We start from the raw sequence: 12,928 nt of genomic DNA, 5'->3' as shown, positions 1-12,928 counted from the left end.
ACTAAATCAACTATGAATGTGAAAGAGTATTTTTATTTGCAAGGATATGATACACTTAATGTTTTGTGATTACCATATTCAAAAAGTCAACTGATGAGAGCCCTAATTCATTTGCACAAGATACTAATAAGGATTCACATGTCACAAGATACTAATAAATCCGATATTTCATTTTCTATAAATGAAAATTGACAATAGTAATCTTGTATGTCAATTGATAATGAAACAAATGAGTGGGAGTGATTTTCAGGATTGTTTAAAAAAAAAAAGATCATTCATGAGAAACATGTATCCCCTTATGCAATCATTGCAATCCATGCAAAACAAGCATATCTAAGGGCATATTTTTTGTGCCAAATGAAATTAAACCAGTTAACACCCATCAAATGAGAGTAGAAATGAGAAATAAAATCTCTGAATGATGGCTTGGAAGAGCCTTTCCATAAAAATTCAGATTTCTCATTATATTTGTGTCAAAATCGCAGCAGAGAGAGCATAAGGTATGCTAACAGGAAGTTGCCATTGACCATCATGAATAAAATCATTCACCGATTTATCAGCAAACACAAAGATGTTGTAAAATTTAGAAATCAAGTTTCCATGCAGCCAGGGTCCCAAATCATAGAAAAGGAGCTATCTTGAGACACAGAAAAGGAGAAACAATCTTTAATCTTTAAAGCAGTAGCACAAATTCTTTTCCAAAATTTGGAGGCATGATAAGGAGGTGGAGATTTCCAAGGTGAGTCAAATTTAGCTTTATATCAGGTGCTCAAAAAAGATTGAAACATAAAATCTACATATGATAGAGCAATTAACACCATGAGAAAGAGCATCAACAGAGGGAATACCGAGGCCTCCAAAACATTTTGGCAAGGTAACCCTAAACCCTAAAGAACTTTTTTTAGTTTCAACATATTTTAATTTGCATCTTCTGGACTCTATTTTTGGTCATGAATGTAATTTCATTAGATCACATGTACAAACATATGGTAGCTATTTATAGCATTAGCATTGTTGGGGATGTAACTCTTGTTGAGTCTTTTTTGTGGCAAACTTTTGACAATATTTAAAAATGATTATTATGTCAAACAATTTGGTGAAAGATCAATACAAATAACCTTTTACATGTCTTTCCTCAATCAACTTGGTATAGGATAACAAGGAAAATATTAAGGCAACTGTGTGAGAATTCTCAGGAGATGTTTATTTAAAGGTTGGTTTTCTTTTGCATTTTACTGAAAATTAGAGTGATTTCTCCAATCTAATTTTGAACTAAATCAACTATGAATGTGAAAGAGTATTTTTATTTGCAAGGATATGATACACTTAATGTTTTGTAACTACCATATTCAAAAAGTCAACTGATGAGAGCCCTAATTCATTTGCACAAGATACTAATAAGGATTCACATGTCACAAGATACTAATAAATCCGATATTTCATTTTCTATAAATGAAAATAGACAATAGTAATCTTGTATGTCAATTGATAATGAAACGATCTTAAATATCAGAGGGACCAAAATAAAATAAATTGGCAAGCAAAAAAATTACTTGTCCTAAAATAAGATTACATAAGTTACAAACTCTCGTTAATTGAATCCTTACAAAATGAATCTAGCTAGATTTTATCATAAGCAAGACTCAGCTAATTGGGTGGACATAAATATCTAATAAACTGCTATCACAATAATTACATGAGTAATTGTCTTAGTTGATGATTCAAAAAGGAAGGCAAATCCACCTCACAAGCAAGAAGCTTGATGTAAACAATAAGTAATGATTAAAGAAAGCATCCTCAAGCAGAAAGAATGAAACTGGATAAATGAGCATGGAAAGATCAAAATACAACTTTCACTGCACAAACATCTATTAATGTGGTGTAAATTTGGAATGAATATTTATAGTAGTATGATTGAATTGAAGCGCACAAACCTAACAATTATCCAGTGAGGAAACATTAACAGAACTTATCACAAGGGATGCACTTTGAGTCATGCCAAGCCTTTTGAACTAGGTATTGGCGCTCAAAATTGAGAAGAAATCCATTGCATTTCCATGTTTGTCATGATTTCCTTATATATCAAATACTCTTTTCCTTTCTAAAGATTTAGAAGAACAACATAAATTTTTTATTATAACAAAAATAAACCATCAACTTTTTTCATCTGGGCTTAGGACCAGCATTGACAGTTTTAAAATTTCTTTGTATAATGTTATCTCTAGGTAATTTATTGACTTTGTACTGAGGCAGACAAACGCACCAAAGTTCATGGTCACTTGTTCATATATTGTAAGTAAGCATGTAGTTAGGCTAAGCAACTCTAAACTGATGATCCCAAGAAGATTTAAATGCATATCTTTAGTAGCAGTTATATAGTTAAGAAAATCATTATGAAGTTTGTTTGTAGTCATTCTACAACCGTCGCATGATCATTACAATATTAGTTTGCTAAATGATCATTTTGAAGTCATCTACAATATACCAAGTCAAACATATTAGTTCTTCTTGCACAGATTTAATAAAAGAAATATATGAACTACAGCTATTGAAAGCATAATATCACAAAATTTTTAAATTTTCTTGAAATAAAATAACAAAATGTATAAATAACTTAACTTAAGCATAAAATAATAATATAAATACATCAACACAAATTTTACGAAACATAAGGCAAACACAAAATGCAAAATAAATACATAGAATTAAATATCTTCAATAAACAAGTTTAAAACTTCTTATAAGTATATTTAAGACAAAATAAACAATTCATATATAGTATGAGTACAAAGATTAAAGATTTCACAAACAAATGTTCAAAAGTTATTATATTCAATGCTTATCCAAAATTATATCTAAAAATGGGAAAAAAAATAGAAACATATCTATAAGAATTGATTATAATTTTATCCAAAAATATTTAACATACTCTCCAAAATAAGAAATTATGTTATATACAAAATCTATCAATGATCATAGGATAGAGTGAAGAAAAGTTGTGAATGCATATCTCACAAATCTATATGAATAATTTGATAAACCAATTTGATATGAATAGATAATCTTTAATTTCCAAAAATAATCAATGCTTATCCAAGAAATTTATCTTTAAAATTAAAAATAAAATAAAAATAGAAACATAGTCTATAAGAATATATTGCAACAACAATAATAATAAGTTCCATGTATTATCTAAAATAAGAAATTATGCCATGTATAAGATCTAATAATGATCATAAGACAATGAAAAAAAATGATGAATGCTTATCTCAAAAATATATATAAGTAATTTGACAAACCAAATTGATATGAATAGATGACCCCGAATTAATAAAAAAATCAATGCTCTTCTAATAAATATAACTAAATAAATAGACAAATATAACATATATGATAAGAATAGATGATCTTAAAGTAAGTTTAAACTATAAAAACTTGTCAAGAAATTATTTCTAACTTGGGAATCATAGATGATATCTAATAAAATCGCATAAAATGCAATATCAAATCTCTCAAACCCAAATTTAAAATATCTTGTTAAAAAAAAAAGATAAAATCAAATATAATAATACAAAAAAGTAAACAACCATGATCAAGGACCAAACCTTTTATCTTCTAAATCTAATAGTTCCTATTGAAGGTAATGTTATTTTGTAGTTTCCTTCTTGTATTTGGATTTGTTCAAAGGATGGAGATTACAAAAAATGATGGTGACTAAAATGAATCCAAAATTTTGATTTTGTTCTCTTTAACTTATGGATGGGGTATCATGTTGTAGGAAAATAAACAGTTGGCTTGGAGAAAGACCTTCCTTTAGCTTAATTCAATCCACTTCTTCAATTCATTCCTATTAAACTAATCATCCCAATGTTATCATGTCATTTTGTGACTCTCCGTTTAATATAATAAAATCAAGGTAATCCAAAAGGTTACGTTTACGATGAAATCCAAATTCATCTCTCTACTCATGTTTTGGAGGTTTTGCCCATGTTAACCTCTATTTTATATAAGGTCAGGAAGACCCATCCTTATCTCTACCTAATTGATCTAATGGTTAACAAGGCTTCAGGTGTCAACCATCTAAATTTCAATTTTGGACTCAATCTATTCAAGCTTCAAATTAATTTAAATCTCAAATCAATCTAGACATCAAATAAATTCAAAACTCAAACCAATACATACCTTAAATCAATACAAATCTCAAGTTAAGCTAGACTTCAAACCAATCTAGACTTCAAACTCATCCAATCTTCACACTTAGACTTCAATTAATCATTAATCAAGCATGTAATCAAGCTCCAATCATATCCATTCACTAATAATCATCCAATACATTTCTATTGATATGAATATTTAAAAATTAATAAATAAAATTTGGAATCCATCTCAAACCAAAAATATTGACCAAAATCTAGAGCTAAAGGCATGTCTTGGAAACCTTTTTCAATGATTTTTCAAACACTTTAAACCTATTCAAATAAACCCTAATTCATGATATATCAATTTAATATTAATTATGCATGTCTATAGGCTCAACCCTCAAAATTTGAGCTCAATTTTAGGTCTCTAACCTCAAAAACAATTTTCAAAGGATGTAAAACCTTCAAATATTTATGACCTATGCCACTAGACCCTCCACCATGTGGATTTTGACCTTAGGAATTTCCCCAAGACCTGTAATCATATCCATACCCTATATTATGATAGTTGTGCTCTAAACTATATTTTTTTCAACCCACTTTGACCCCTAGTTGACTAGGGGTCAAAATGACCAAAAAACCCCTAAAGAGAAAAATTGAAGTTTCCTCCAAACTTCAACATGACTCAATCAAATAAAACCATAAAATTTCTTCAAATGAGTTATAAATATCATTAGGGATGCATTAGACTCAAACCTAGACTGTGGTCAAGCTTGGTTGATGAAGTCAACCTATTTTGACCAAAAATGACCAATGGGGGTTTGAATTGCCATTTCAATCCAATTAGCCTCATCCTTGCATGGGATCACTTCCTTTCAACCCAAAACATCATTTCAAACATTTTGGATCCAAACCTAGGCCCTAGGTCAACTTGGCTGACCAAGTCAACCTAGGTTGACCAAGCAACACCTTAAGGGTTCAAACAGTTAATTTGATTGAAATAACTTTTCTAGCCATTGAGACCACCTCCAATATACTTCAAATATTAAGCAGTGCCTATTGAGCCCAGTCAAATCCCTTGGGTCAACTTGTTTACCCAAGTCAACCTAAATTGACCAAATAGGCCCCTTAAGGGTCTAAAGGGTCTCCTTAGCAATTTAGGGTTTCCTCTCATGAGCTGTTGGTTCTGCTCTCCTGGTGTGTTTTTTTTGCATTTTTATCTTTGATATATTTCCTTGTTCGTTTCTTAGCTTGTTTTGTTCTTTGTTTTGAGGTTCATTTTAGTTTTCCAGCTTTAGTCTATCGTCATCCATCCTTTAATTTTCTTCATATCCTAATGGCAAATCTCGATCTTTAAGGATGTTTTGGCTGGATATTCTTTTTCTCCTTCTAAACTTCATTTTGTTCAAACTTCATTTAAAAGTTTTCCTGCTTTTATGTTTGAGGATTTTGTGATTTCTCAACTGGCCTCTCCATTCACTTTAACGTTAGTTGGCAAATTCCATCTTTAACGACCAAATCTATATGTTATTTGCAAATTTTTTGTTAACCTGAAACTTTCAAGATTCTTTCATATTGATTTGTCGGATCAGAGGCATATTGCAATTCAACTTTCTAATAATCTTGATTATAGTCAATTGCTTTCAAGGAAATCTTACTATATTCAAGCATGATAGATGCATTTACTCAAATGGACACCAAATTTTGATGTTTTGGAGGAATCCCCTATTGCTCCTATGTGGATCTCATTTTCGAATCATAGACTTCATTTCTTTAATTCACAAATTTTATGTGGTGTGACATCAATTTTTGGTAAGCCTCTGCAAACGGACCAAGCTACTGCATCTATTTCTTGTCCATTTGTGGCGCATGTTTTAGTCAAGTTATATGTTTTTAAGAAACATCTTAATGAGATCTGGATTGCGTCAGAGTTGAATGGTTATTTCCAAAATGTTGATATTGAAATTTTGCACATTTTTTGTACTCACTTTAAAATGCATGGCCATGGTTTAAATTAGGGGTGTCAATATTTGACAAGACACGAAAACCCGACCCGGACCCGACCCGGAAAATTCGGGTTGAACCCGACCCGATTTCAAAACGGATAGGGTTCGGGTTCCAGAAATTGACCCGTTTAAAAAATGGGTCGGGTTCGGGTTGACCCGGCGGGTCGCCGGGTCAACCCGCCAACCCGTTTAATTTGAAAAATTTCGAATCCCGCCTCTGCCCGCTGCTCGCCCGTGCCTAGTTTAAATGACCGTTACAGGTTGCATCCACATCTTTATTAGGAGAAGAATTGTTCCAAACAATCCCAAGAAAATGTGATTATTTTGGCTTCTCATGATCATGAGATTCCTAATCTTGGAGAGGTTGAGGGAAATATTCGTAAACCGCATGATAATTTTGAGGACCTAATATAATCTCCAAGTGTTCATATTAAACCGCCCTTCCCCAATGTTGATGTTCCTATTTGTTTACAAGGAGATAATATTAACTCTATCTCTATCTTGTCTACTGGTTATGAAAATATGGATGAGCAAATGTTGTCTATTACTACTTATCAAAATAATGTTATTTCATCTTCTATTACATGCATTATTAACAAAAAATTTCTTGATGTGGATTTTATGATGTTCTTTAAGAATTGTTCTAATATTATTACTTCTCAATATGTTATAAATGATCAAGAGAATGTGGTGGAAGTTAATGCTGGTATTTATTTGAATAGTAAAGAAAATTTGGGGAATGGCTATACCCTAGAGGAGGGTGAATTGGCTCAGGAGGAGGATGGCCAAGCCATTGTGGAAGGAAATGTTGGGTTAGTTATGAGTAGTGAAGAAAGTGTGGAGGAAGGTTTTATTTTTTTGGAGGGTGAATTGCCTCAAAAGGTAAGGAATTTGGGCATGCATAATGACAATAAGCTTCCCTTTAATTCTCATTATCATAGTAATGCTTTTATTGATACGAAGGATATGGATATTGTTGCTCAATGTGTTGCCAAAGATGATAATGACACTAGCTATACCAAGTTTTAAAATAGGAGAGGTAGGAAAAATAAGAGCTTTATTTTATAATCTCTTAGGATGACCAATTCTCAAACTAGTCATTAACACCTTTTTTATGTTTAAATCTATTATTTGGAATGTTAGGGGCACTGGATGCCCCTCTTCTAGGTTAAGGGATAAGAACTTATGTTGTATTTATAATGTCTTTATTCTTGTTTTGCTTGAACCTCTTATTTGTGCTTCTAAATTACTTAATACTGCTAGATTTCTAGGCTTTAAGCATTCTATTTTGAATTCTGCCAATAAGATTTGTGTGTTATGGAAGGACCCTATTCGAATTGATGTTATTAGAGATTTCACTCAAGTCATGCATTGTAATATTAAATTTTTAAATTTGAACTGTTGTGCCTCTTTTATCTATGCTGCTTCTTCTCGTAATACTCAAAAAGTGTTAGGGGAGCAAATCACTAATTTTATAGTATTTCTAACTTGCCCTAGCTTGTGGGTGGTGATTTTAACACTATTTATATTCCTTCTGACTATATTGGGGGCTCTACTCCTATCTATCACTCTGTGGATGATTTTAATAATATGATTATGAATTGTAATTTAGTTGACACTGGTTTCTCTGGCAACAAATTCACTTGGAACCATGGTCATTTATGGCAATGGTTGGATCAAGTATTATTTAATGATAGTTGGCATAACTCTTTTGATTCTATTTCTATTGAGCATTTTAGCAGAGCTCTTTCTGATCATTCTCCTATGTTAATTAGCCTCAAGATTAGGCATATAATTTCCTTGCCACATTTAGGATTTCAAAACAAGTGGTTACTTCATGATTCGTTTCTAGACATGGTTCAAGAAATTTGGCATGCCCCCTTGCACCCTGATAATTATGTTCATGGCATGAAGGAATTTTGGTTTAAACAGAAAAGACTTAAATAAATCATCAATTGGTGGAATGATAATGTTTTTAAAAATATTTTTACAAATATCTTGAATACTGAAAACAAAGTGAACACTATTGAGCTTAACTGTCAATTATTCCTTATGATGAAAATTTCAGTTTGCTTAGGGAGGCTAAATATAGTCTCTTTAAATTACAAGCTCAGGGGGGAGCCTTTTGGAAAAAAAAAAGTGGTTGTGAAGCACCTTATTGAAGGAGATAATAAAACCAACTATTTTCATGCTTTAGTTAATTGGAAACGTGCCAAAAACTCCATTAATAAAATCAATCCCGATGATGGTTATGTTATTAAGGATGTTGAGGAAATTGCTAATTTGGCGGTTCAGCACTTTCAAAACTATCTCAATAAAGATTTTACTCCTGGACATATAGATAATCTCTTTATTATCCCTATTCTCATCTCTCAAGAGGATAATGATTTCCTCTCTAAACCCCCTTCCTTAGAGAAAATTAAAGAGATTTTTTGTGGATTGAATGGTGACTCTATGGCTAGGCCGGATGGTTTTTCTACTATCACTACAAGAAAATAGGTAATTAGTGACCAACAAAATTGGTCGCTAAAAATGTTTATTTTGACGCTAAAGCAAATAGCGACCAAAAATATTTGGGTCGCTGATTTGTCGCAGTAGCCTCGTCGCTGAGGCTTTTAGCGACCAAAATTTTTTTTGGTTGCTAAATTAGCGACCACTAATTAATATTGGTCGCTATAATTGGACATATTAGCAACCATCTTTTTGGACGCTAATGAATATTTATTTGGATGCTATTTAGTAATTTTAATAATTAATTTTATTAATTACAATTTCCCTTTAGCGACCAAAATAAAAATTGGTCGCAAAATAATCAACCTAATAAATCACATGCCCCATTAATTTCATGAAGTTTTGGTATATAGTTGTGGATATAAAAGTTATGATATTTAATTTGTAAAAAAATTTATTATCCAATTATTATTCCTTAGTTATAACAATTAAGATCAATCCATCACTCATTTAAATTGCAATTACTTAGATAAATTTCATAATATATAAATAACACATTTTATGAGCTTGAGGTATCAATAATAAAAAGCATAAAAATCCAAAAAAAATATATTCAATCTCAGTATCATTGTCAAGAATTTACTAGGAGAAAATGAAAATTATATTCATTCATATGCTTTTACAAATACATCCATCAATTAACATAAAAAATGCGATCTCATAAATCATTAATCATTAAATCTTAATGTTTAAAAAATAATAACATCTAGTTAACATAAAAATCTTTCATTAACTTTTATGCAAATAAATATAAAATTACAAACTCAGCTCTATCAAAGGTAAATGACAACATCAACCTATAATCACATTTAACAAAGCTTGTGCATTCGGAAGAGAAAAGCACTCCCTTCGAAATTGTGTTGCAGCTTTGAGGGTTCCAGTATCCTTTAATCACAGATCAATCAATTCCCTTCCTGCATAGGTTTGTCTTAAAAGATAAGAAGTTTTTCAGAAAAAGGAAAAATGACACCCACACTAAGGGTATTTTGTGGAGAAAAATAGAAGTTCTAAGAGAAAAGCGGAAATAATGGAAGCAGTAACCTTATTAACAAAATTTTTCTGGTGAAAAACACTATCCCCCTGTAAAATTTGATGTAAAAGATAATTGTTACACTCTAGTCGCGGAGGTCAACCACAGATTATTAAACCGGAGGGGGGGGGGACAACTTTTAACCATCATATTAATGCTTCATGAGCAAGGCGCATGGAAATATAGTCCAATACAATGATATTACTATTTTACTTCTTAAAAAACATAACAACATACTTACAAGGACATTTATGAAATTTCCTAAAACTTGAATAATAATTGGTAAGTCATGACTCATGAAGTTAAATAAGATCAATTAGTTTGAGATATGATCCTTGCCCTTGTGATATTAAATGCTTAATTTTCACAAAAGCTGCTTCCAGGAACATTCAATCAGCCAATATTTAAACGCATAAAGGAATCAAATATACCTTGAAAAAAAACTCTAAGATGATATGGATCTAGTTCAATGTGAGCTGACAAGAAGGAACCCCTCTAATGAGTCATGTAATGATAAATCGTTCTAATGTTGGTCTACATCAACATGACAATTATGCATATACAAGCTAAAAAAGCCCAAACATGCATACAAGAAATCAAAGAAAATGTACCTACCTCCAGCATCTCCTCTGGATCATCATTGTACAGCATGTGAATGAGGCAAGCAACCGAATTTTTCCCCTCCTTGAAATCGTCCTCATCTTGAATCTCATCCATATCCTTGATAAGCCCTTTTATTAAGTCAAATAATGCCTCAACCTAGGAAACATAACTATTTTCAGTTAGAATTAATAACTGAAATAAATGTTAGGTTGCTAAATTTACCTTGTCTGCAGTAGATATGTAGGTATTGTTCTTCATGATGCTTTGAATAACATAAGCATCCAGATCAGTATTAGTACCCTCTCCCAAATCATCCTGTTTCAAAAGCAATAGTATTTGATATATGGATTTTAAATCATCCATATGAAATGAGCAAATGCAATTTGATACTATGTCAGAAGTTACAAAAATACATAAGTTATTCCTATAAGCAAACATCCAAGAAATATGTAAGGCTACGTAAAAAATACATTGAAAATAAAACCATCTCTTATTGTCTAATTCTTAATAAAAAAGTCAAATTCTCATAAAATAAATACTTTGCAGCAGTGGTTGTCTTTTTTAAACCTTCTTGATGCCTCACCAACACAAAGAAATAAAAACTGGCATACATAACCAAATTGAGTATTCAGTAGCTGAAAATAACTTCCAACTTCCATAATATTGCTCACGACCTCATAAAAGAAATAAAATAGAGTCAAGATTTATAAAATAAAAAAAACTTGCTTTGTGGCATGATCGAGAGAGACAAGCAATTACTTTTTATAAAATAAATCAAGCAGGAAAGTTTTGAAGGCTTACGTTGCCTCTTCAAGTGAGTAGACACGAAGCTCATACATGACCTAGCGTGCAGAAATTGGAAGACGTGTGGGAGTGGGAGAAGTTGTAACATCCATAGCATCAAGGCTCCTCTGTGATGGAATTCCTAAATCACCTTCCAAGTCAGGTAGCATCCATGCAACACAAGCTACCAAGAACCTCCAACACATTCAGGCACACATATATGCTGAAAGTTCTACTTATGATCAATGACCCTACTTTCCTAAGGATTGAACTTAATGACATGACTGCTGCAGCTATCCATACAGGGAAATTGACCGAGCTAGCATTTATTAAATTAACGAAAACCACCCCAATCCTTCAATGATCACCTTTAGCTGAAAACTATAAGCAAATGCTAGAAAACTTACTAATTGATTACAAAAAACAAAAGATAATAATAAGCACCAAGCCACAAACAATCAATAATTGCACCAAATTCACAGCCAAATTCATACAACTGCGAGAGCAAATCATGCGGGGATGTATAAGAAATTCAGTGCAAATGTACAATTAAAAAACAAAAGATAAAAGTATACCCATAGTTCGTAGTTATAATTAGAACAAAATAACACAAAATCTAAACATTAAATTTTTGTACATTTTTGTAGCTACAAGGTTAGTCACATATAATTTCAGTTTCCTTCTATTTTCATTATAAAAAGGTGGTGTCATTATTAGAGTTTCAACACAATAGATTAAAAAAAAATGTAGAGAATGCATTACACTGTGCATATCTCTAGCAAAAACTTCACCATCTTCATCATAGTTGAAACTAAAGTACATAAACAAGAAGTAGACACAATGAGGCGGACCTGAATAAAAACTCTACATGTTTTTGTGTATTGATTTTCTTCTAATTATTTGCTTTCAGTGATTTCAATTAGATCATGAACTAATTCCCTTGCATCAAATAATTGATCTAGCATCCGTTCTTGTAGATAGTGACAAATCAGTTTAAAGAAAAAGTAATGAAATAAGAAAAAGATAGCATATCGTTGAAACATAAAGCACCTCACCTAGAAGTAATGAAATATTTGTAACCCGCTCATATTGAGCGGGTTTCTAATTCCCGCAAAACAACTCAATTTAATAAATACCTGTATTTGTTTTGCTTTACACTCCTAATTCAGGCAACCAAACAGCCCCTAAATAATATTTCATCATACACCAAGGTAATGCAACAAAGTTATAGATTTTTGTGCACGGCTTGTTCTTAATAAATTAAAAATGATTATAATAGAGGCATGGTTTGAATGAAATAATTAGCGCCAAATAATTAGGAAAGAAAAATTTAGAACTAAAGTAGCATGGATCGAAGCTGTTTAAATAATTGGCAAAGAAAATGCTTAACATTTCAAGCAATACTCCGTAGGAACAACCAAAAAATGAGGATTTAGAAAGTAAGACCAGATAGTTATGAGGTAATGATGACCATGATTAGATATTACATTAAAAATAAGTTATTTCACACCTAGCAGCCACCAAACATGATAGAAAACTATTTAAAAGAGACTAAAGAGAGCGTGTAAACAACAATCTATGAAATGAGAAGAATAGAAAATAAAGTATTCATGTTTACTAATAATAAAATTCCTCATACCCTAAGAGTGTAGGTTGTTCCAGGCCTAAAGTACACGTCGTATTTTTCCCCAATCTTCAGAAAACTGCAAAAATAGCATGATTTGAATAAACTTCTATTGCATAAGCTGTATGAAACATGATTTTTCCTCCAGTAGTCTGATATTTTGATAAATAAGCATAACGATTGAGACAAGTATTTAATTTCCTCCAACAATAATGATGCTATGTACGACGAA

General features: G+C 31.5%; 1 long non-coding RNA gene across 1 annotated transcript; it reads right to left on the bottom strand.

The window, feature by feature from the left end:
• Positions 1-9,307: 9,307 nt before the first annotated feature.
• Positions 9,308-10,561, bottom strand: LOC114578917. Its single transcript, XR_003699830.1, has 3 exons — positions 10,512-10,561; positions 10,302-10,445; positions 9,308-9,570 (listed from the first exon to the last, which is right to left on the bottom strand). It is a non-coding gene; the product is annotated as an uncharacterized LOC114578917 (long non-coding RNA).
• Positions 10,562-12,928: the final 2,367 nt, after the last annotated feature.

This window comes from Dendrobium catenatum, unplaced genomic scaffold, assembly GCF_001605985.2.
Source record: "Dendrobium catenatum unplaced genomic scaffold, ASM160598v2 original_scaffold_218076, whole genome shotgun sequence".
Lineage (NCBI taxonomy): Eukaryota > Viridiplantae > Streptophyta > Magnoliopsida > Asparagales > Orchidaceae > Dendrobium > Dendrobium catenatum.
The sequence above is the reverse complement of the archived record's forward strand: the minus strand, read 5'-3'. Positions and strand labels throughout refer to the sequence as shown.